A 26,982-nucleotide genomic window follows, 5' to 3' on the forward strand; every position below is an offset into this window, starting at 1 on the left:
TGTAGTTTGGGGTTAATGCCTAAGGTGTGACCTGTGCCCCCAATGTGCTAGGTCACCTGGCAGCAGGTCTTAATCAGGATGTCTGTGGGGGTTCCAAGCTATGGTCCAGGCTAGCTGTAAGGATGGCCTTAACATTAAAATGGCCTAAGCCTGAGTATTTCCAGTTGAAAATGAACCTGCAGGTCCACCAGGCACAGCCTCCAGAGCCCTCTAGTATGAATCAGGCACAGCCTGATAAAGACAAGTTTCTGTCCACAACCCAGTGGAAACTCAGAGTGAAATCATGGTCATTTGCCTTCACCCTGATCGGAGTCAGAGGTGAGAGGTCAGGGCAGAAATTATCAAACCAGAGGTTGTGACCTGAGAATGTAAGAGGTCACTAAGAAACACAGTAATAGCTGATAGGGACTGGAAAGGTGAGCAGAGCCCCAACATTTAGTAGAAATTATGGAGCAAATGAACAGACATTCAGCCAGCTGCACTCATGGCCACATGCTGGAGAGCCTGATGAGGTCCTGCACTAATATCGAACTCTTATCATTATCTGCCTGATCCTCTGCATTGTCCTCACTGCTCTCAAACTCTACAGCCACATCTGGACCCTGGTGAGAATGGTGATTTCCTCTTAACACTGTCTCCTCAACCAGCTGTCACATCCAGCCCAGTAGAAGCCTCCATCGGTTCCTGACCTGATCCCTGTGATCTGAGTAAGTGAGCATCTGCAGGACCCTTAGACTTGAGACTTTAAACCTGGAACTTGAACTGAGCATAAAGAGGTAATGCCTGTAATGAGTCTGGCATGATTAATTATTTGCTGTGCTCAGAGTTAACTTAGAATTTTTAGTTTTGAATTGATTATATGTATTGCAGTGCCCAACATTAAGGATTATCATTTTCTTGATTAAGAACCTATACAATGAAGTTGTATTGAGTGATTTGAGTTAATAAAGCATTGAGAAAAGCATTAGTGTGTGAATATGATTTATTTCTCCCCTCCACTGCAGATGTCACACCTTTGCCCATCACAACACTAGCCAGCTTTACTTGGTCCCTGCCCACTTCCACAGCATTGTCTTAACTTTGCCAATAATCTTGTGGGCTTTACAACATGCTTACTGTACATTCTCTCTGCTTAAATATACCTGGGTTATTTTTTGATACTAAGAACCATGGTTGCCGGTCACAGTGTCACATGCCTGTAATCGCAGTAGCTGAGGAGGTTGAGATAAGAAGGTCACAGGTTCAAAACAGCCTCAGCAATGGCAAGGCACTAAGCTCATCTGTCCCTAAAATATATTCACAATTGTGCTGAGGATCTGGCTCAGTGGTCCAGTGCTCATGAGTTCAATCCCTGGTGCCCACCACAAAACCAATGATTGCTGATGTTTGAAAATATGTAGGGTTCAAGTGACCTAGAGAGTAAACACATATGTGAAAATTATACTCCCTAGCCAAAGGCCAAGTACAGCCTTCATTTAGTATCCATAGTGAATTCATTCTAGAACACACCTTTTTTTATACCAAACCCTGCACATGTTCAAGGTCCAGGTATAAATAATGCAGTGTTTGCATGTAACCTATGCACATCCTCCCATGTGCTTTAAACCATCTCGAGGTTCCTTATAACATTTAATACAATGGAAACATTATATAGAAGTTTACACTTTGCTGTTTAGAGAATAATGACAAGAAAAAAGACTCTACACATTCAGCACAGATAAACTTATTTTCAACCATGTTCACTCCAAGGTTGATTGAGTCCAAAGATGCAGACCCTACAGCCTCAGAGCCCAGATGAGAGTCACCGTAGCACACGAGTGTGAGCAGAGGCAGAAGCAAACAGAGACATCAGTTACAGAAGATGACCAAAGGACCAGGAAGAGCAGCCTTGAGAATTAGAATCACTGCAGCTCTCACATCTCCTTGGTGTCAGCTCAAAGAGACCTACACCCCTAGGGCCTCCAAGGGCATTTCTGAGAAACAAATAAGACTAGAAAAATGAAACTGGTGAATTTCGTTCCATGCCTAGGTTTCAATAATGAAGGGAATTGTGTATCTATTAATTTTTCATTAAAAAGTCCAATGTTTCATCTTACCTCAAAGCAATAAGGTGCAGAAATCAGAAACTGAACTAAAAAGAAAGGCCTAATTGACCAACATGTTGTATGATTAAACTGTTGATTTCCTATAACTTGTATTTACTGTATTTAAAAGAATGCTAGAACTGTGGCTCAGTGTTTTAGTGTCCTTGGGTTCTACTCCTGGTACCAAAGGAAGAAAAAAGAGGAGAAAAAGAAAAAGTCACGTGGGTACCTTGTTCTTTTGCTGAACAAAATTTTGGGGTGGGAAGTTTTTAAAATGGTGGATTGTAGTGGACACAGTGGCACAACCTCTAATTCCACCAACTCAGGAGCTGAGGCAAGAGGATTGCAAATTCACAGACATCCTGAGCAAGTTAGTGATAACCCCTCTCAAAATAAAAAATAAAATGTACTAGGGATGTGGGTCAGTGTTAAAGTACCCCTGGGTTCAATCCCCAGTTCCTCCACAAAAGGAGTTTGGGATGTGGTTCAATGTATAACAGGGGTTTGCTTGATGCTTTCACTAATTTCCTTGTGGCTTGAATCTTACATATGTTTTTCTTTCCCCCAAGACTTCTCCCTAACTTCCTACTCGTGATCTTCTTGTCCCTGGTGTTGTCCTTCCTGGTTTCTTCTCTCTAATCTAATTTTCTCAGAATCACCACTTTAAAAACAACTTGTTCAGCACGAATCTCTAGGGTATATAAAGAACTCAAAAAGCTAAGCACCAAAAACAAGCAACCGAATCAACAAATGGGCCAAGAACTTGAACAGGCACTTTTAAGAAGAGGATATACAATCAATCAACACACGTATGTAAAGGTGTTCATCATCTGTAGCAATCAGAGAAATGCAATTCAAAAGTACTCTAAGATATCACCTCACTCCAGTCAGAATGGCAGCTATTATGAAGACAAACTACAATAAGTGTTGGTGAGGATGTGGGGATAAAGGCACACTCATATATTGCCGGTAGAACTTCAATTTGGTGCAGCCAATACAGAAAGCATTATGGAGATTCCTTGGAAATTTGGGAATGGAATTAGCATTTAACAAAGCTGTTATTCTCCTCAGACTAAGCCCAAAGGACTTAAAAACATCATCCTACAGGGACACATCCATATCAATGTTAATAGCAACACAATTCCCAATAGGTAAACTGTGGAGCCAACTTGGATGTTCTTCACTGGATGAATGGATAAAAAAATGTGGCATATATACACAATGGAATTTTACTCAGCATTAAAAGAGAATCAAACCATGGCATTTACAGGTAAATGGATGGCATTGTAGAAGATAATGCTAAGTGAAGTTAGAAATTACCTCCCAAAACAAATGCCAAATATTTTCTCAGCTTTAAGGAGGCTGACTCATAGTTGGGTATGGAGGGGGACCATGGGGAGAATAGATGAATTCTAGATAGGGCAGAGGAGTGGGAGGGAAAAGAAGGGAACAGGGGATTAGCAAGGATGGTGGAATGTGATGGACATCATTATACAAATACATGTATGAAGACAAGCATTGGTGTCAACATACTTTATATACAACCAGAGATATAAAAAAATTGTGCTGTATACATGTAATAAGCATTATAATGCATTCTGCTGTGATTAAATTTTTTAAACAAGTAAAAAATAACAACCTATTTTTCTGATAGGCAGAATGACAGCCTTTAATACTTCCCACCCGAAAATTTTATTCAGCAAAAGAACAAGGTACCCAAGTTACTTTTTTTTTCTTCTCTTTTTTTCCCCTTTTGGTACCAGGATTAGAATCCAAGGACACTAAACCACTGAGCCACAGTTCTAGCATTTTTTAAAATTCAGTAAATACAGAACAGTGGGGAATTGCTCTTCCAGGCAGGAGATCCCTCCCACATGGGTGTCAGGTGGAGATCTTATACCACTGTAGCCATGGTAGAGGGTACTTTCTCTTTCAGGTGGGTGACCCCTCCCACCTGGGTGGCTGGGGAGTTCCTTTACTACTGCAGGCAGGGTAGAGGGAACTCTCCCCTCCAGATGGAAGATCCCTTCTATCTGGGTGTCCTGGGGAGCTCCTATAACGAGGCAGACAGGGTAGAGGTGAGTCACAGCTCCAGAAGGGAGACCACTTCCAACTGGGTGTCAGGGGGAGTTCTAATAGTGCTGCAGCCAGGGTAGAGTGGACTCTCCCTTCTAGTTGGGAGACCCCTCCCACCTGGGTGACTGGGTGAGCTCCTATAACTCTGCAGCCAGGGTAAAGGGGACTCACTCCTACAGGCTGGATCCCCACAGCAAGGACAGAGGGAACATGCCCCTGCAGGCAGAAGACGCCTCCCACTTGGGTATACTAGGAGCTCTTATATGACAAAAGGTGAAGTAGAAGGGACTAGCCCTTCCAGGTGGGATACCCCTCCTACCTTTGTGTCAGGGAAGCTTGTATACTTGGAAAGCCAGGGTAGAGGGGACTCTACTGTCCATGCAGAAGACCACTCCCACCTGTGTGTAGGGGGGCACTTGTATACTACCTTAGCCATAGTAGAGAAGACTTGCTCCTCCAGTCGGCAGACGCCTCCCACCTGGGTATCTGGAAGAGCTTGTATACCTCCACAGCCAGGATAGAAGGGACTCATTGCTCCAGGTGGGAGACCCCTCTCACCTGGCTATGGGCGGGGGCCGCCTATACCCCCTCAGCAAGTGTAGCGGGGACTTGATTCTCTAGTTGGGAGACCCCATAACCTGGGTGTCTGTGGGAGCTCCTATACCACCAGGGTCAGGGTAAAGTGGATATGCACCTCCAGTTGGAAGACCTACAGTTGCAACTCCAGTTGGAAGACCGCTCCCACCAGGGGAAAGTCATATATTGCTGCAGCCAGAGTAAAGTGGACTCTCCCCTCGAAGCATGAAACCCTTCCCTTCTGGGTGTCTGAGAGAGCTGGTACACCCACTCAGCCAGGGTAGAGGCACTCAACCCTCCAGGCGGGAGACCCTTCCCTCTTGGGTAACAGGGAAAGCTCCTTAACTTCTGCAGCCAGGGTAGAGTGGTCTGGCCTCTGCAGGCGGAAGACCCCTCCCTCCTCGGTGTCAGAGGGAGCTCATATCCACGGTAGAGGCAACTCGCACCTGAGGCAAGAAACACCTCCCAACTGGGAATGGGTGTAACTCCTATACCCCCTTAGCCCGCGTAGGGTAGAGGGGACTCCCCGCTCCAGGTGGAAGACCCTGCCCACCTGGGTGTCAGGTGGAGCTCATATACCCTAGCAGCCAGGGTAGAGGCGACCAGCACCTACAGGCAAGAGACACCTCGCACCTCCCACCTGGGAATGGGGGTAACTCCTATACCGCCTTAGCCAGGGTTGAGGGGACTAGCCCCTCCAGGCAGAACACCCCTCCCACCTGGGTGTCTGGTGAGCTCATATACCCCAGCAGCCAGGGTAGAGGCAACTCCCTCCTCCAGGAGAGAGACACCTACCACTTGGGGATGGGGGTAATTCCTATACCGCCTTAGCCCGGGTAGAGGGGACTCGCCCCTCCAGTAATAATCTGGGTGATGGGGGAGCTCATCCACAGGGGAGAGGGGACTCGACCTTCCAGGCGGAATATCCATTTCACCTGGTTGTTCAGGGGTGTTCATTTACTCCCACAAGCAGTGTAGTGGGGTCTCAAAACAGGAGGCAGGAGACCCCTTCCATCTGGGTGTAGGGGGACCTATACCACTGCAGCCAGGGTAGGGTGGCCTGGCCTCTCTAGGCCAGAGTCCCTCCCACCTGGGTATCATGGAGAGATTATTTACCCCAGCAATGGTAGAGGGAACTCGCCCCTTCAGGCGAGAGATACCTCCCTCCAGGGTGTCAGTGAAAGCTAGTAAACCATTTCAGCCAGTGTAGAGGGGACTTGCCCCTTCAGGTGGAAGATTTCTCACATCTGGATATGGGGTGGTGGGGCGCTCATATACCTCAGCAGCCATGGTAGAGGTAACTGGCACCTCCAGTCCAGAAACACCTCCCACCTGGGAATGGTAGTAACTTCTATACCACCTTATCCAAGGTATAGGGGACTCGCCCCTCCTGGCAGGAGACCCCATAACCTGGTTGTGGGGGGTGGGAGGAACTTCTATACCCTTAGAACCAGGGTAGAGGGGACTCGACCCTCCAGGCAGAAGATCCCTTCCATATGGTTGTCAGGGGAGTTCATATACTGCCACAGATAGAGTAGAGGAAACTCTATACTCAAGGTGGACGACCTCTCCCACCTGGGTGAAGGGAAACTCTGATACCACTGCAGCCAGTATAGAGAGGACTCACCTCTTCAATCCAGAGACCCTACCAGCTGGCTGTCAGGGGGAGGTCCTTTACAGCCACAGCCAGGGTAGAGGGGACTCATAACTCCAAGAGAGAGACCCATCCAACCTGGGTGTCAGGGAAAGCTAGTAAACCACTGCAGCCAGGGTAGAGGGACTCCCTCCTTAAGGAGGGAGACCCTCCCATCTGGGCATGGGGGATGGAGCTCCTGTTAGACCAGGACGCAAGAAAAGACCACTTACTCCAATTAAAATCAAATTAAAGCAAGCTTATTATTTGGACTGGCTGGGCTGCCTTTCCCTCCCCAAACGGCGGGAACAAGACAGCTCCCCACCTTTCCTACAGCCCAGCTTTATAGCCCAGAAAGTTACACAAAAGGGGGTGTTAAAGATAACAGAACTCTGACAAGCATCACACTAATGGTAGTTTACACATTTTTTTTTTTTTGCCCCAACATCAGAATTTATGAGGACCATTAGAGCCTCCGTCAGGATGGCCAGGGAAGGCCAATATTTATGAGGTGTCACTAAAGTTTCAGAGAGGGCTGCTATCTGGTCAGAGAGCCAGGCATGGGTGAGTTCAAGACATGGGAAGGCATTCCAAGCAGGTTTAGAATTTGCAGTAATTTGTAGTAAAGCCAAAATTATCTTTTTATGGCTTTGTGGCAAGATGGCTCCCAATTTTAATAGAAGATCAGGTTGGGTCTATCATTCCCCCCTTATGTGTCCCTGTCAAATCTTTGATAGGGTAGGGGAAGAGAACTGAGGGAATTTTAATCCCTCAGGCAACAGTCTCCAACTTTTAGAACTCACCTAAAACTGGTCTCCCTGATTTTACCTGAGTTAATTAATTACTTATATTGACAGTCTTTTTTTGGCTCCATTGTTGTAAAAAGAGAGGCGTCGCTCGTTTTGGCTTCTTCTGAGCTGAGAGGGGGTGACAACATGAGGGGGCACAGCGTGAGGTGTGAGTTTCCTTTTAGAAGTCAGTTAAGAGACATGAGTTGCCTTTTAGAAGTCAGTTCAGTTTGAAGTCTGCTTGGGGAAGAACAGGTTGTAACGTCATCTGAGGATGGTGCTTCTATGAGAGAAAAAAAACCATGAGTACTGAATAAATGTTGCAGCAGCTGGAACATGTCACTGGATAGAAGTTCCCTCACCAGGCTTTCACATCCCCAGTTATCAGGACTGTAAGCATAACATTTAACTTTTAGGGTTACAGTTGTCCCTCCCCATAAGATACAGTTTAATAATTTAATGTCATCTGATCTTGCAAAATTCTTTTACTAGTATTAGCTCTGTGTCTAATAGAGAAACCTTTAATCCTGTTACTCAGGGCTGCATAATCATACTAGCAAACACGAAGCCTACCTGTGTAGATTAGGAATATCTGTAGGCCTTAAACTAAAAACTTCTGTCTCTGGCAGCTCCTCTTGATAGTCTCTTTTTATAGTTACCAGGCATTTCTGTCTGAGAATCCTTCTTTGTAGCCTCCAGTCTTACTTATTTTGGGAGGCTACCATAAAGTGTATACCTTAAAATATATTATTATTATTATTTAAAATGCCCAGGAATGGCTGTATTTTGGTTTTAATGTCTTTGCTAAGTGTTTAAGATGAAGCAATCACACTGACTTTTGTTTCTATCTATTGTTAACAGTCAGCTGAGCTTTCATGGGAATCATTCCTGGGGAAACTTGAGAGCAGCTTCTCAGTTCTGCTAGTGCCATTTGCGCTAGGATGGGTCCAGGTCTTGCTTGACCACGTGGCTTCCCTTGGAAGCATCAGAGATGTCTCCCTTCTCTGATGGACTCTCCTCTTTATAGCAAATGCACTGATTGGCTTTCTGTTCTCCAGTGGTCTCATTAGTCTCCCTGATCGGGAGGTTATGTGGCCCAGAGTTGCAAAGCTCTTTAGAGAAGTCCCCTATTCCCTGGATTCAGACTGACTCAGAGGGCAAGAGCCAAATATTGGTTTTTCTGGCCCTTTTAATTTAACTTTAATTTTAAAACTTAATCTTAAACATCCAGCAAATAAATTTAAACAGCCTTATATTAAGAGTACTGGGCTTTAATGTCTATAACTTTATAATTATTTATCTTTTTATTAACTGGGATCTGTATTATCCTATCTGTCTTGTAGCTAATGGCTTATTATCTTAAATTAACCCATGTTGTGTTCTTAAAGCAACACTTTTATAAAACACTATCAGGGAATCTTTAGATCACTTATAAGGAAATTACAAAATATAATTAACAAGAGTAAAAACACTTAGTTCGTGTAATAGCTACCCTGACTATTTGCTGAGTTACACACTATATCCCCTGTTTGAGCTCCTAGTAATCTTGACAGAAAAAAAAAACAACTTTTGAACATAATTTTAAATGAACTAAAATTTGGTCTACTCCTTTTGTAGTCATTCTCACATGTAGTAAAATGGGATACAGAGCCTTCTCTCAGGTAAGGCAGAGCTCTTTATAAATCTTAAGTGTTTTAGTTCTAAAGCTGATCATTTGTTTTTTTAATATCATTTTACAAAGTTTACATAAATTGTTTGAGGTCACATGAACATTAGCTAACACCATATAATATCACATTTAAAACATGAATTAAAGAAAGGCTGACAGTTTTTTAATCTTTTCATAGATTAGGCTCTCATTAAATTAAAAATATATTTAAATTGTTCCCCAATGTAAAAAGTAACATAAAACTGTTTTTTATTGATAACAGGTAAATAAATCCCCAATATATTTTGCCATACAACTTCAGAACAATAGCTTGATATAATGCTCTTTTAAAGTTTCTACCTTACAGACTTGTATACCTGGAAGATATGAGCACATTAATAACATCACAGTTACATTGATGTTTCTACATTAACCAAGTTTAGCTTTTAAAGTAATGGCAGTACAGTGCTCTAAAATAACAGTTTTATTTAACCAGTTGTTTAATTTTTATGTTTGCTTTCTCTAGAAAACAAATAAAACTTAATAAACACAATGTTATTGGTAAACTTATGTTTTAAGAAATTTTTGTCTCTTTAACACATGACTGATTTTTACAATCTTATACAGACCTTAGTACAAACTTATACAGACCTTAGTAAATCAATCAGATATCTAACAAAAGTACTCATGAATGAGTAATCCCATATCAAATTTACTTTACTTATTTTACCAAAATATTAGACAAGTGTATTGAACAGTGCTAGCCATTTTTTTGTTGTTCTTGAAGAAAAATTTCTAGAACCTAGGCATTTTAGACATTGTATAGGCATTAATATTTTATGAGTTTTTTTGAACACCTAGGAAAACTTTTAAGCTTAAATTTAAAGACATTTATTTTTATCTGTTTATCCAATTTAAATTGAACCATTTAAATCACATGAATTAAAGATCTTTGAATCCATTTTTTTAAAATTGTTTTTATGAGCGCTCCTTATATATGTTAATTGTATATCATATATAAGATATATGGACATATGTATATATAGACATACAACACATAACAAAAGTGTGCACACATAACAATAGTAAAGGCCTTATTAGCTTTTCGAAAATCTGCATAATGAGATCTGTCATCATGTGTTGTTTTAAGAGTTATCATGACTAAAACGGGACTTGAAGATATTCTGGTGCCTCCAGACCCCTTGAACACTGGAATAGTTGTGAGGGCACTTTGTTTTCTCAGATGCCTGGGGATAAAGCACTCACCTCTCTTTGAGTTCCTCATCTTTTGACTCTAGGTTGATTTGTGCTGTGAGAGAGCACACAACTGTAGGATGGCATAACAAACAGGACCTGGGTTGTAAGGGTGGCTGGGTCAGGAAGTGGGGACTGCGTTTTTCTCCTTGGCCTCTGAAAGATGCAGAGTCATTTGTGCACCTGTATCCAAAGACTCTACAGCCCCTTCTGGAACACTGTCCAGTTTTACCTTCATAATCTAGAAACCAAGAACACATGCTATTCTAGATAAATGAGTGAACTTCATCAAATCTAACTCAGGGAGCTTGGGACATTTCTCAGTGGTGGAGCACTTGCTAGCATGTGGAAAGGCCTGGGTTCCATCCAAGGCATCAGGGAAATAAGTAAAAAATAAATAAATCTAAAATTGGTGTGACCACTATGGGAAGGTTTAATTGGAATACAATTAATTAATTAATCTTTTAGAAATATTCAAAAAGAAAGAAACAAAACCCACATGAAAACAATGGAAAGCATTCTTTAATTGGTCTGGACAGGTGGGTCAAATTCATGTCCTAAAAAATTCTCTTTCAAAAACAACTGGAAAATCTTGCTTGGTGTTGCTCAGCTGTAGTTCCAGCAGCTCAGGAGGTGAGGCAGAGGATGGTGAGTTCAAAGCCAGCTTAAGTAATTTAGTGAGGTTGTAAGCAAGTTTTTGAGACCCTGTTTCAAAATCCTACCTGGGGATGGGGCTCACTGGTGTGGCACCCTTGAGTTCGCTGTCTTTGTCCCCAAAACAATAACAAGCAAGTAGGAAAAGCTGGTTGCAGTGGCTCATGCCTGGGATCCCAGCTTCTCGAGAAGATTTAGGATTTTATTCTTTCTCCCAATTTTACTAACTGGGGCATGACACACCCTTATTTTTACCAGTCCCTAGAGATTCAAAATTGGGCCATTTATTTGAGATCTATTTTCCTAATGAAGGTATTTTCTGTTGAGGACTTCCCAGTTAGAATTGCTTTTGCTGTATCCGCAGGTTTGAATATCTTGTGTGGCCCTGTTCATTGGTCTGCAGGCATTTTATACTTTCTTTTTTATTTTTATTTATTTTTCTTATTTCTCACATACACGTCAAAGTACTGATTTCTTCAATGATCCATTCGTTTTGGGGGAACACAATGAAGAATTCCCATGCTTTGTAACTTTCCAGGTGTTCTCCCTGCTATGGATTTCATTCTTATTAAATTTATGGAGATTTATTTTGAGAATAAATGGAGAATGTGTCCTGTGCTGTTGAGAAGGATGTTTGCTCTGCAGTGGTTAGGTGGGATGGTCTGTAAATGTCTACTGTGTGCAGAGATGATCTGTCCAGTGCTGAAAAGGGGAGTTGAAGCCTCCACTGTTCTTACTGTGTTGTAGTCGACTTCTTCTTTTACATTCCAGTAATATCTCTTTTGCACATGTGGGTGCTCGGCTGTCAGATACATGTATTTGTACAATTGCTGTCTCATGTTGCTGAATTGACCCCTTTATCATCGTGTTATCACCTTGTCTCTTTTTATTGTGTTAATCTGTAGTCTATTTTATCTGACAGAAGTCTAGCCATTCCTACTCTAGGTTGGTTTTCTTCATGTGGAATATCTTTTCCATCCCTTCACCGTCACTCTGTCTGTGTCCTTATGTGAAGGGATTTTCTTGTAGACAGCAGGTGACTGAGTCCATTAAAAAAAGAAAATCCACTCAGTCACTTTCCATCTTATAATTGGGGAATTTAATCCCTTTAAATTCAAGGTTTTTGATTGAAAGATACAGAATTATTTCTGACTGGTCTTATTTGTTTTTAGTTTTGCTTTCTGAGTTCTTTCAACATTTTTCTTTATTTTCTTCTCTTACTCTCTACTCTGTTTCTGTGGGTTGGTGTTTTCTTCTGGGATAAGTTTGGATTTCCTTCTTTGTCGTTTGTGAACATGCTGTCATTTTTGTTTTGTTCGTTGGGCTTCCTCTGGGATTTAGAAAATTTTTACAGTTCCCAAAGAGCATTTTAAGGTGAACAGAACAGAACCTCTCCCTGCTCTGATACAACTACTCTGGATTCCATCTTTTTCCTTGTAACTTCTGCTTTGGTTGCCTTAGTTTTCTTCTCCTGGTTTCCTGCATTCCTTAACCTCTTATTGTGGCCATGCTTAACACTCACCATTTTGTTTTTAACTTTCCTATTAGTTATTTGAATGTTTAAATATTCCTGTTAAGTATGCCAGGAACACTGCTGTATGCATGTAATCTCTCAGGAACCTGAGGCAGGAGCATTGCAAATTGAAAGCTGTCCTCTGCAACTTAGCAAGTCCCTAAACAACTTAGTGAGACCTTGTCTCAAAATCAAATATAGAAGGGGCTGACTTCCCGTTACACCCAACCCTTTCAAGAGCCTTAACTCTCACTTGTGTCCTGAACTGGAAGATATGCTGTGTTCCCTTTCTGTAGAAAGCTGGCTGTGAGATACACCAAGAAACCAGACAGCACAGAAAAATTTTTGAAATGCAAGGGCAGGTCATTTCTGAGATCTTAAGAGTGCTGCTTCCACACTGGAAAGAGAGAGTGAGTGTGTGTTTTTATTTTTCTATTTGGGATACACTAAGGCTTTTCCATAGAATATGATTCACCAAATAAAGCAATGGGTGGGCTGTCCCAGCCCGACAGGTACACCCCAAACCCAGAGCTACAGAGCAGTCTCTACATCTCCATCATGTTCCCCTTCTCTGAACTCTCAAGATCTCTTGTGAGGGAGGCCAGCAGGACTCTTCAGGGGTAGTAGAATAAGTTAGGGATGATGCATACATACATATATAGAGAGGTAATATGTGTTAGTTTTTGTTTGTAGCTGAGGTCTAGTTTAGTTGGCCTCTGTATGAAAGCCCTTCCTGTGTCAAGGAATTCCCCACCCAACATGGGAGTCTCCAAGTAAGTCAGGGTCCACCATCAGTAGATAGGAATGAAAATGTCAAATGGATTTTTCTGCATCCTGATGTGGTTTGGGGTTAATGCCTAAGGTGTGACCTGTGCCCCCAATGTGCTATGTCACCTGGCTGAATTTCCTAATCAGGATTTTTGTGGGACTCCAAGCTGTGATCCGGGCTAGATGTAAGGATGGCCTTAACGTAAAAATGGCCTAAGCCAAATTATTTCCAGTTGAAAATAAACCTGTAGGTCCACCATGCACAGCCTCCAGAGCCCTGTAGTATAAATCAGGCACAGCCTGATAAAGACAAGTCTCTGTTCACAACCAAGTGGAAATTCAGAGTAAAGTCATGGTCATTTGCCTTCATGCTGATGGAAGTCAGAGGTGAAAGGTTAGTGCAGAAATTGTCAAACCAGAGTTCATGACCCAAGAATGAAATACATCACTAAGAAACACAGTAATAGCTTATAGGGACTAAAATGGTGAGCAGAGCCCCAAAATTTAGTAGAAATTATGGAGAAAGTGAACAGACATTCAGCCAGCTGTACTCATGGATACATGCTGGAGAGCCTGATGAGGTCCTGCACTAATATCCCAACTCTTGTCATTATCTGCCTGATCCTCTGCATCATCCTCACGGCTCTCAAACTCTACAGCCACATTTCGACCCTGGTGAGAATGGTGACTTCCTCTTAGGACTGTCCCCTCAACCAGCTTTTACATCAAGCCCAGGAGAAGCCTCCATTGTTTCCTGACCTAATCACTGTGAGTGAGTGAGCATCCAGTGGATACTTAGAATTGAGACTCTAAACCTGGCACTTGAGCTGAGCATGCAGAGGGAATGTCTGTAATGAGTCTGGCATGATTAAGTGTTTTCTGGGTTCAGAGTTAACTTAGAACTTTTAGTTTTGAATCAATTATGTGTATTGCAGTGCCCAGCATTAAGGATTATAATTTTTTTTGATAAAGAACATATGCAGTGAAATTGTATTGAGTGATTTATGTGAATATAGCATTGAAAAAAGCACTAGTGTGTGATATGACTTATTTCTCCCCTCCACTGACGATGCAACATCTTTGCCCATCACAACAATAGCCAGCTTCCTTTGGTACCTGCCCACCTCCACAGCATTGTCCTAAATTTGCCAATAATTTTGTGGGCTTTACAACATGATTACTGTACATTATCTCTTCTTAAATATACCTGGGATAGTTTTAGATACTAAGAGCCATGGTTGCCAGTCACAGTGGAACATCCCTGTAATCCCAGTGGCTTAGGAGGCTGAAATAGGAGGATCACGGGTTCAAACCCAGCCTCATCAGTGGCAAGGCACTAAGATCATCAGGGAGATCCTGTCTCTACAATATATTCACAATTGTGCAGGGTATGTGGCTCAGTGGTTGAGTGTCCCTGAGTTCAATCTCTGGTACCCACCACAAAACCAATGATTGTTGATGTGTGAAAATATGTAGGGTTCAATTGACCTGGAGAGTATAATTATATGTGAAAATTATACTCCCTCGCCCAAAGCCACATACAGGCTCCACTCAGATTCCACAGTGATTTGATTCCAGGACCCCACCTCCTTTGTACACCAAACTCTTCACATGTTCAAGGTCCAGGTATAAATGATGCAGTGTTTGTATATAACATATGCACATCCTACAGTGTTCTTTAATCTATCTCGAGGTTCCTTACAACACAGCATACAATGTGAACATTATATAGCAGTTTACACTGTGCTGTTTAGAGAATAATGACAAGAAAAAAGACTGCACACATTCATTACAGATGAACTTATTTTCAACCATGTTCAATCCAAGGTTGATTTGAGTTCAAAGATGCAGAGTCTACAGCCTCAGAGCCCATATGATAGATGCAATAGCACAGAAGTGTGAGCAGAGGTAGAAACAAACAGAGACACCCATTAGAGAAGATGATCAAAGAACCAGAAAGAGCAGCCTTGAAAATTAGAAGCACTGCAACTCTGAAATCTGCTTGGTGGTGGCACAAAGAGACCTACACACCTAGGGCCACCAAGGGAATTTCTTAGAGACAAATAAGACTAGCAAAATGCAACTAGTAAATTTGATTCTGTGCCTACATTTAAATAATGTAGGGAATTGTGTCTATTAATTTTCAATGAAACAGTCCAATGTTTCATCTTATCTCAAAGCAATAAGCTTCAGCAATCAGGAACTGAACTAATTGGAAAAGCCTATTTGCCCTACATGTTGCATAATTGAACTATTCATTTCCTATAACTTGTATTTACTGAATTTTAAAAAATGCTAGAACTGTGGCTCAGGGGTTTAGGGTCCTTGTGTTCTACTTCTGGTACCAATAGGGGGAAAAATAAGAGAAAAATAAAAAGTGACTTAGGTACCTTGTTTTTTTGTTGAATATAATTTTGGGGTGGGGGTTTTAAAAAATGTAGATTGTAGTGGACACAGTTGAAAAACCTTTAATTCCACCAACTTAGGAGCTGAGGCAAGAGGATTGCAAGTTCATGGACATCCTGAGCAAGTATGTGATAACCCCACTCAAAATAAAAAATAAACTGTACTAGGGATGTGGCTCAGTGTTAAAGTACCCCCGGGTTCAAACCCCAGTTCCTCCAAAAAAAGGGGGAGTTTGGGATGTGCTTCAGTGTGTAACAGGGGTTTTCTTGATGCTTTCACTAAATCTCTTGTGGCTTTGAATCTTACATATATTTTTTGTTTCCTTCAAGTCTGCTCCTTAACTTTCTCCTCCCTGATCTTCTTGTCTCTGATATTCTCCTTCCTTGTTTCTTCACTCTAATCTAATTTTCTCAGAAACACCTCTGTAGAAACAATCTGTTCATCACTAATCTCTAGGGTATATAAAGAACTCAAAAAGCTATGCACCAAAAAAATCACATAATCCAATCAACAAATAGTCCAAGGACCTGAACAGACACTTCTCAGAAAAGTATATAGAATCAACAACAAACATATGAGAAGATGTTCATCATCTCTAGCAATCAGAGAAATGAAAATAAAACTAATCTAAGATATCATCTCACTCCAGTCAAAATGGCAACTATTATGAAGACAAACAACAATAAGTGTTGGTGAGTTGTGGGGAGAAAGGCACACTTACATATTGCTGGTGGGACTGCAAATTGGTGCAGCCAATACAGAAAGCAGAATAGAGATTTTTGGAAATCTGGGAATGGAATTTCCATTTGACAAAGCTATTAATCTCCTCAGACTATACCTAAAAGACTTAAAAACAGCATCCTACAGGGACACAGCCACATCAATGTATATAGCAGCACAATTCACAATAGCTAAACTGTGGAGCCAACCTAGATGCCCTTCAGTGGAAAAATGTATTTAAAAATGTGGCATATATACACAATGGAATTTTACTCAGCATTAAAAAAGAATAAAATCATAGCATTTACAGGTAAATGGATGGCATTGTAGAAGATAATGCTAAGTGAAGTTAGAAATTCCCTCCCAAAACAAATGCCAAATATTTTCTCAGCTTTAAGGAGGCTGACTCATAGTGCGGTAGGAAGGGGGACCATGGGAAAAATAGATGAGTTCTAGACATGGCAGAGGAGTCACAGGTAAAATAATGAGGCAGGGGATTAGCAAGTATGGTGGAATGTGATGGATACCATTATACAATTACATGTAAGAAGACAAGAATTGGTGTCAACATACTTTATATACAACCAGAGATATAAATAATTGTGCATCAAGAAAACCCCTGTTACATTCTGCTGTCATTTTTTTTAAATCAAGTTAAAAAAAATAACAACCTATTCCTGATAGGCAGAATGACAGCCTTTGGGACAGAAGAGCTTCTGTTTTTTTTTTCTCTCAAAATAGCAAACATTCCCTTTCATTTTTCTCAAAACTGTGTCCTCATTGTTATGTTAGCATCAGGGATACGAACAGAGCATTTGGCAACAAGTGATTTTGTGGTATATGCCAACTGAGCTCAAAACAGAACCATTAGAAGGTCTACACTCAGACAATCTTCCCTAGTGACCTACAGCCATGAAGTTGTATCCCATGACTGCAAACCCAGCAATGCCGGAACTGAGGCAGGAGAAGCACAAGTGGGGGGCCAGCCTCAGCAAGTAGCAAGATCTGTCTCAAAATAAAAATAAATGGAGGTGGAGATGTAGCTCAGTGGTAGAGCACTACTGGGTTCAGTCCCCAGTACCAAAAAAGAAACATAAAATTGTGGCACATAGTTTGTGATGCAAAGAGAATATCACATTTCTTTCTCTTCAAATGACCAGAGGTCTAGATTTAGGGTCTCTACATGTAGTTTCCCTTCATTCTAATAGTTTTAATTTCTGCTTTGGTTCAGATCATATGAAACTTCATTCCTTCTTCTTTGTTTTTTTCTGTTGTATTTTTTTTTTTTTGTTGTTGTTGTTTTTTTTTTTTTTGTTTTGGTTTTGGTTTTGGGGATTGAATCCAGGTGCACTACACCGGAGAGCTACATCTCCTTTTCATTTATATATTTTCAGTTTGAGACAGGGTCTCACTAAGTGGCTCAGGGTCTCATTAAATTGCTGAAACAATTTAATCCTTGCTTAAGCAATTTGATCCTCCTGCCTCAGCCCCAAGTCATTGGAATTACAGACATATGCCACCACACTGTGCTAAATTTCTTTATTTCCCCTTAACAAATATGTGTGGGTGTGTTTTAGTGGGTGTTGAAGCCTAGGGATGCTCTGTTACAGCTACATCCCAGGCTTTTTCATTTTGTATTTTCAGACAGTGTCTTGTTAAATTGCCAAGGCATTGCTTGAACTCATAATCCGCCTGCCTCAGCCTCCCAGGGAGCTTGCATTACAGATGCTGTTCACCAAACCTGGAATGACACACATTTTTCAAAGGCTGGACTCTATTCTGATTTATTTTTTTCCTGGGACTCCACTCCAAATGACACGCTGTCACGTGTACAAAATACACATGACAATCGAGCCTCATCTCAGAGTTAGCATTTTTCATCTCTTAACTTGCAAATGTTCTCAAATACTATATGTGGCTTTTAGCATTGCTTACATTTAAATGGAGCCTGTTGGTACCTGTCTATAATGTAGCTATTCAAAAGGCTGCAACAGGTTGATCATGAGTTTGAGACTAATATGGAGAACAAAGTGAGATCCTGTCTCAGCATAAGACAAGGCTGGGTACCAGATGTGGGGGTCATGATTGTAATCCCAGTGGTTTAGGAGGCTGAGGCAGAAGGATCACAAGTTCAAAGCCCGCATCAGCAACTTAACAAGGCCATAAGCAGCTTAGTGAGACCTTGCCTCCATAAAAACTGAAAAGAGCTGGGGATGTGGCACAGTGGTTAAGTACTCTTAGTTAAAACACCAGTACCAAAAAAAAAAAAAAAAAAGATGAAGAATGGAGAGGAGAAATAGGGGTAGAAGTAGCATAAAAAGGAGGAGGAGAAGAGAAAGAAAACAAAAAGTACTAAGGACAGATGGACAACCCTGACATAAGGCAGAGTCCATGTAAAAGCTGCCCATTTCCTCTACTGGGCACAATGGAATCTGGCTCTAAAACCCAGCAGTAGAATGTTAATTGATAGGAAAGGGGACACACTGGGACATGCCTGCCCCCTACTGGCTCATTTATCACTGATTATTAGGTGGCTCTTGCTTCAGATTACACTTTCCTCTGATCAGCGCTGACTGTGGAGAGAACAGGCATGAAAATTAATTCAACACCAACCTCCCCCACCCCCAAAAGTTATTTTCTGTTTGTTTGTTTTTGTTATTGGATGGTCTAGGGGCTGGTGGTGCACCTGGGTAGAGGCATCTTGGAGGGCCCTGGGGAGATGAAACTAGAAAACTGCACCCTGGTTTTTGGTGAATCTAGCTTTCCTACTGAGTGTTGTTTCTTTTTAACATCCTTTCAACTACTAGAAAATAAAGGCACCAAACACTTTCTATATGGAAAGTCATGATGCCTGAATTGAAGTAAACTAATAAGAAGAAAGAAATTATCAGAGGCTGGAGTGGAGCAGCCACAGTTAAATCATAAATAAGGTTTTTGGAAGGAAATATGGAGAAGTTCCTTAACCTCAAACACCCTCTGAAGTCTATTTTAAAATGCATTAATTACTTTTGAATTTATCCACCATTCCCTTTAATAAAGATTATATTGTTCCTCATTAAAATGTAACTGGCTATGTCATTAACAATATCATGAACAAATTCCTGATGAAGATAAATGGTGGGTGTAATGGATAGCAATGGTGTTTGGAAGAGAAAAGCAAATAGAGACAGAGATATGGAAAGGAGAGGAAATTATGAAGGGAGAAGAAAGAAAAGAGAATAAAGTAGACCAAATGAGACAGGAGATGATACAGGGAAAAGTGGATTCAGGGAAAGAGAAAATAATATGGAGATAGAGATAAGGAAGATAGACACAGGTGATAAGGAAAGAGAGACACCATTCACTGATAGAAAAAGGATTGGACCCAGAGATGATGTACCACTGAGCTATCCTCAGATATTTTGGTTTTCTCTTTTGAGACATGGTCTCACTACGTTTATCAGGGCCGCACTGAGTTGCTGAGTCTGGCCTATAACTTAGGCTCCTCCCCACTCATTTGGGATTACAGGTGAGCAGCACAATTTTCATCTCTCGTTTAAATTAAAAGTATTATTTTATTAATCTCCCTTGTCTTGTGTTGTGTTTAAAGTAATTTTATACCATGCAAATCCATTTTGAGTATGAAAACTGCATTACTAAAATGATACTTTTCTGCAAGACCAAAATGTTTGGTTTATAATAAAAGTATAAAGTGCCTCTCCAAAAGAAAAACCATCACTGTATCTATTGTGTATGTCCAACATCTTAGGTTGTTCAACAAGTCTTAAAAAACACTTCTGGAAAAAGAAGTTTCCCATAATAGAAAATAATTTTCCATAATGGAGAAGAAATTACTTGTGTTTTTACTATTTTATTTTATTATTGTCTCTAGTATTTTTTTTTATCAAAAGGAAATTCACATTCTCTATATGTTGCTTTTAAATCAGCCTTAAAATAAATTCTGTTCAGCCTGAAATTAAATATTCCTAAAATCATACTCAGGTGTTGTCTTCAAAATATCTGGTTCCAGAATGAATGATCTTTTAATCTGCAGTGGTGACATCAACCATATTGTTAATTTTGTAGTATAGGTAACCTACTTTTCACAGCAGAACATAGGTCTGCTATGAAAACCTTTGATAAGTTCTGAAGACCTGTGGTTTTTTGTTTGTTTGTTTGTTTTTTGGGGAGCAGGGCAGTAGGGAGGGAGGATTGTGATAGCTAAGGGGGCTCTACTGACATCTAGTGGGTAGAGGCCAAGGATGCAATGAAACAGCCTACATGTACAGGAGAGCCCCCATCCTCAACAAGAAATTATCAGCCCCAAATGGTTACCAGTGCCAAAAGGTTCTAGATCCAACTACCTCTTTGTAAGCTTTAGGACAGAAAAAAATTAAATTATGCCACAAGTTACACCCAACAAAATGTGGACTGTGGGCAATTCTATTGGACAAACAACACAATTTCTTCAACAAATTAAGTGGCAAGAAAACAGGTGAAACAACAAATCTCTAAAAAAAATTTTTTTAAAGATATATCAAGTAGAATAATTAATTAGTTAATTAATAATTATTTCATATATTTAAATTTATATTTATATATTTAAATTTATATTTATTAATTTATATATTATTAAATATATTTAAATATATATATTTAGTTGTACATGGACACAATACCTTTATTATCTTTTTAATTTGGTGCTGAGGATCGAACCCAGTTTTTCACAAGTGCAAAGTAAGCACTCTAGAGGAGAGCCCCACCCCCTGCCCCTAAATGTGTTACTTCTATTTAGCTTTTTTTTTTTTTTTTTTTACTTTTATTTGGCTCCTAAAATCAACAGATTATTTATTTCTATTCTTTAAAAGTTGAGAGTCATTTCATTATAAATGAGCTAGAAATTTACAACATGACTTCAAAAGAGGCATGGGTTAGCAATTCTTCTACACTTTCTTGGTAAATAAGGAGTTTTAAGCTTCTAGTGTAAAATTCACAATCTAATGTTTGTTTATGTGAATGCTAAAATATTTGTGGGTTGTGACAGGAGTGATTTAGGTTGGTGATGTATAAATATTGTTTTCTAGTGTGAAGGAAGTTCTCATGGTGGTATGTGAATTGCCCTCATGTTGTGATTAATGTGTGGAGGGAATATAAGGCCATAATTAGTATATTGAGTCCTCTTAGGATAATGGTAAACTAAGTCAGGAAAATAATGCTATAACTACAAATAATTCTCCAGCTGAGCTTACACTTGGTGGTGAAGATAGGTTAGTTAGACTTACCAGTACTTATCATGTTGCTATTAAAAGAGTTAATATCTATATTCCACAAACTAATAGTAGTTTCACTATGGATTCATAGTCTGAGTTTGTGAGGCAAAATAGCATTGATGATGTGAAGCTGTGGGATGATTACAACTCCAGTAAAACTTTGTGGTTTTGGATAAATGTGGCCACAATTACTAGTGCTATATGATGTGGATAAATTTGTGATGAGCAATGTTTAAGGCTATTTCAAATAAATAGAGTTTGTTATTTGTAGCAATTGGTGATTCTCCATAGAAATTATATTAGAAATGGTTAGGGTATACATTGTATTAGTGGATTTGAAAATATAGTAGTGCTTATTATACTATAGCTTCCTAGTCTTGGTAACACAGCTGCAAGTTCTGTAGATCCAGCAACTGTGGCTTCTATGTGTGATTTTGTAACTAGAAGCAGGGGCTGTAAAGGGATATTTTTTCTGTGAATCCTATTATGTTTGCCATTCATAGAAGGCCATTACAAAAGGAGCTTGGTAATTTGGTAGTAGGTAATTAAGAAAAATTGAATGAACCTGTAGAATTTTGAACATGGAATAATGCTATCAGTACAGGTGAAGAGCCAATCATCATATAGAACTGAAAATAAAGTCTTGCACTTAATTATTCAGCTTGGTTTCCTCACTAGGTGATAATAATTAGAGTTGGAATTAGAGTCGCCTCAAAAAGAATATAGACTTGAACTAGTTTTCTGACAATACATGCCATGACTAAGTATATTTGTAGAAAATCAATATGTAGATATGTAGGTTTTTTCTATATCTGATGTTTTGGAAAGATGGTACTTAATGTAATTGCTTGGAGAAAGATTTGGGTTATTAATTTTAAAAGTGGTGCTCATAGTGAATTGGAAAAAAAATTAATGAAAAATTTAGGCTATTTTTGCCAAATTGGTTTAAGAGAAATAAGTTGATGAAACTAATTTGTAGGCTATGTAGTGATTCAGCTTATAGAATTTTTAGAGTATCATCTTACTAATGCAAATATAATTATGGATATGATAATTTTCAGCATTGGAGGAAGCTTAAGTTTTACATGTGGTCTAAGCTGTATGTGTTATACACTGTTCAGTAATGCTAGGCCAATAGTAGCTACTCAGAATGCAAGTGTTGATGAAATGATTGGTACAAAGGTGGCTAAATATAAGGGATAATTAAAATTATTTGAGTCCCACTAGGTATAGTGGCTCATTCTTATAATCCTAGCAACTAGTGAAGCTGAGACTTGAGGAGAAGAAATGTAAGCCCAGTCTCAGCAATTTATCAAGTACTAAGTAATTTAGTAAGCCTCTGTCTCAAAATAAAAAAAAAATTATAAGGTCTTGGGGGTCTTGTGGTAGAGCACCCCTGGGTCTCATTCCCAGTACTCAAAATAAATAAATGTATAAATAAAATTATGAGAGTTCCTAGAATAAACAATGATAATATTATGCCTTTTAACATAGTTTGAACTTTTAGGAAGTTGCATATAATCCAATGCATTTTATTCAAGTAGTGCTAATAACACTATGATGAGAAAAATAGGGATAATAAGTAGATTAACTGTAACCTGCTGTTAGGAATAGAAGTTGAACATTGGATTATAAGATGTTAGGCCATTAAGGGGATCAGCATTTTAACAAGTCCTTTTAGGAGTCAGGGCATATAGTTATGTATTAGATTGTAGATTATATCACCCATTAAATCCAGTGTGCTTTTACAAGCAGGCCTTATGTCTCTTGGTCTGTTGTACTGGGAGAAATATTGGATTCATATAAACCAACATGGATTTCTCAGATTTAAACTCAGATTATGTAGGACTTTACTCATTGAACAAATGGATCATTAATGATGGTTACACCATCCAACATCCAGGTCGTAAATTCTATTGCCAATATGGACTCTAGAGTAAGATTGCACTATTGACCCTAGAAAAAGTCATTTTTTCAATCAAATGTTTGGGTCAATTATTTATTTTGCTACTTCAATTGGTATGATCTAAGTTTTAATCATCAGAGCTTGTATTCTGCTCTAAGGTCACCCTAACTGAAAATTTTCATTAGGTTAAGCATTATTTCTTATAATTAGGTTAAGATTTGTTTAAGTTGATTTAAATTAAATACCATGAGGCTCTTCTCATCTTATTTTAATATCCTTATCTTTTCATGTAGAGGTCAATTTCACAATTAAGGTGAATTAAGGGGTCAATTAAGACAATTAACCTGGTATGGTCATTCATACAAGTCCATATTTAAAGAACAAATGACTGTGCAACCTTTGCACAATCAGGATACTGTAGTTGTTAACAATATGTCACTGAGAAGGCATGACTGATGCAAAGTATGCTATAGGTGATGATTTTGGTAAACAGGAGAGATTTGTGTTTGCCAGATCATTTTACTCTTTAGAATCTTTTCTTAGGTAAATGCCTGTGTTAGGTTAGTGATTATTTGAGTAAACAGTCAATAGATTAATCTTTTTTTATTGAGACATTAGTCATTCTTGTGTAGTTTTATGACAGGACAATTTATTTCTTGCTACTTATATTAACATGCTTTCTTCTATTTATACATAGATTAATCTAGAAACATGTTAGACGTTTATGGAATTAATGTGAAAATATTAGAATTTGTTGCACTTGAATGCTTTCTTAATTGGTTGACTGTTCTTAAGCCAACTATAAAAATTTAATAACTTACTCTATGAAGGACTGTTTTCAGTTTTTAAAAAGCTGTTCCTCTTTGGAATAACATTTAAATTGACATCATTAAAAGAATTTTTGTTGGGCCTTGTGGCACTCGCCTGTGATCCCAGAAACTTGGGAGACTGAAATAGAGTAATGCCCAAACTGGGCAACATAGGAATACCCTGTCTCAAAAAAAAAAAAAAAAAAAAAAAAAAACGATTAAAATTCCTTTAGGTCAATTTAAAGTGGAACTTCAATTCTATTCTGGATATCTAGATATCAACATACAGGACAAGTTTGTCACCTCTATTCAGGGGTCTCACTGCATTGCTTCAAAGATGTGTTTGTTCTGACAATTGTCTACAAATTTCTTGTTCAGTGTTCATTGTTCATGCCTGTAAATTCGTTCTGGTTAATTTATTATGCAACGTGCATAAGAGATTAGCTTTGATTTTTTTAACTTTAAACTATTCTTTCATCTTTTCCTCAATAATATTTTTTTCTCTGGTTTCTCAAGAAATTTGTATGTCCTATGATTTAAGTTGTGAGCAAAGGTCTTCCTCAAAGATTCTTCTAATACTACATGATGATAGAAATTACCATCAAATTGTATTTGAAATTTGCTGATATTTGCTAATACTGTACAAGTTGTGTTCAATATATGACTAGTGTTAAACCAACTTTAGGATTTTTTTTTAATTGCCTAATGTTGGTTTGAGGCAGAGAAATTTAAAATCAAGTCTAATCTATTAGTGCACAATAGAATGTGCAGACTTGGGTTCCAACTGATTGTCCCCCTAGACATAGCTTCATCCCAACATGCACAGGAACTTATGACAGAAAACAACTTTGCCATTAAAAGAAGAATTAACATCTTTCTTTTAGAGAGAACCCCAGGCTGCTAGGAAATCTTGAGCTGAGAATCGTAATGAGGCTAAAATATTGAAGAGCAGAAGTACCTCAGGTAAGCCATGAACATTCTCTTATGTTGAAGTCTCAATTGTGGACTGAAGGAACTTAACTGGGAGGTACTGTCTCCTCATGGCTGGCTCATCTGCCAAAAAGAGGGGCTTTTCTAAATAATTCACAACTGTGAAAATGAAGTTATGAAATGCTTATTTTCATAAGTGTTAAAATTCAGAAATAAAATACAGTATTATACTATTTAGAGATACTATTTTTTCTATTAGTAGGTATTTAATTGAGATAGTTATATTTGTCTATTATCTATTTCTGATGTTGAATCATCAAATACAATTTGTATAGCAGGAATTGAAGACTGAAAGCTGGATATGCACAGAGGGTTATCTTGGTTTTGAAGCATGGAGATTAGAAATCCACTATTTAAGCAGATCTTTCAGGGGCCTCCTATACTCACTAAACTTTGAGAACCATTGGGTTTGACATCTGATCTCAAAGACTTGATTTGTTAAGGGCCACAAGTATCTTGTCCAATATTTCTTACTAAAATAATATTTTTCAGGTGGTGGACATCTGTAAATCCCAGCTACTCAGGAGGCTTTGGATGGAGAATCAAATTAAGGGCAGCCTGGGCAACTTAGGTAGACCCCAATATTAAAAAAAAAAAAGTCAGGCATGGTGGAACCAGTAGTCTCAGCATCTTGGGAGCCTGAGGAAGATTGTTTGACTTTACAAGTTCAAGACTAGCCTGGGCAATATGAAGAGACCCTGACTCAACCAGAACAATCCCCAAAACATTTTTAGTATAAAACAAAAAAACAAACAAACAAACAAACAAAAACAAGTGGCAGGCCAGAGTTGGCCTGTGTGATTTGTATCACATTCATTTAAATACATATAGTACACACATATATATATATGAAGAGAGACAGAGAGTCATGCATTGAATTCAGGATGTTTTCCTCAAATGTGAAAGATGAAAAATTAGCATAATTCACTGAACTCTTCAGAAATAAGCTAACAGGCTTAAGTAAATATGATCTGTGTACTATGTAACCATTTGTGCACTGTTAACAAATGAGACAATTGTGTGAATATATGTGTACACTATATATATATATATAGTGTACACATATATTATTATTTATATATATATATATATATATATATATATATAAACATGTTACAAGTATTTAATGTTGAAATCATAGATATATTATGAAAAACTTCAAACTATATTGGGCTCTTTTCTTTCATGGCTACAGGTGCAGCCAGGAGGTTGCTCAGGCTTCTAAAGAGGTGCCTCCAGTGACCTCTGCTGTGGCAAAAAGAAGGTTTCATTGGATTCAAATGAGACCAAAAAATTTCCAATGAAAACTCTTAACAGCAGATCTGGAAGCTGATCAAAGATGGCTGATCATCCACAAAATCAGTGACTGTCCATTCTGGGGTTCAATGCCAGAAAAGTACCTTGACTCCCCAGAGGCACAGGCATGTGTGAATAGGTAAGCAGAAGAGTACAGCTAATGCTCCAATGCAGGAAATGGTCACATGGGTGCAGAGGATGTGGATTCTGTGTAGGCTGCTCAGAGATACCATGAATCTAAAATTGACTACCACATGTATCACAGCCTCTATCTGAAGGTAAAGGGCAATGTGTTCAAAAACAAGTGGATCCTCCTGGAACATATTCCCAAACTGATATCAGATAAGGCCAACAAGAATAACCCACTTGAATCAAACTGTGAAAGATGATGTATTAAGAACTGTGTAGTGTTTTGAACGACCAACAATAAAAAAAAAAGAAGCTTCTGGCTGACCAGGCTGAGACCAAGGAGGAACACAAGCTCAATGAGGAGCATTCCCGTTCAAGGAAGGGGACATCAAGACTTTGTCTAAGGAGGAAGAGACCATGAAATTAGGCTCCCATCTTGTGTCTGTACCTAGTGGCCTTGATGATTACATAGATACTCCTTGA

General features: G+C 39.2%; 1 pseudogene; it reads left to right on the forward strand.

Annotated features, from left to right (window-relative positions):
• The first annotated feature begins 122 nt into the window (after positions 1 to 122).
• LOC144368586 (large ribosomal subunit protein eL19 pseudogene) lies at positions 123 to 26,982 on the forward strand (annotated as a pseudogene).

Source organism: Ictidomys tridecemlineatus, chromosome 11, assembly GCF_052094955.1.
Source record: "Ictidomys tridecemlineatus isolate mIctTri1 chromosome 11, mIctTri1.hap1, whole genome shotgun sequence".
Taxonomy (NCBI): domain Eukaryota; kingdom Metazoa; phylum Chordata; class Mammalia; order Rodentia; family Sciuridae; genus Ictidomys; species Ictidomys tridecemlineatus.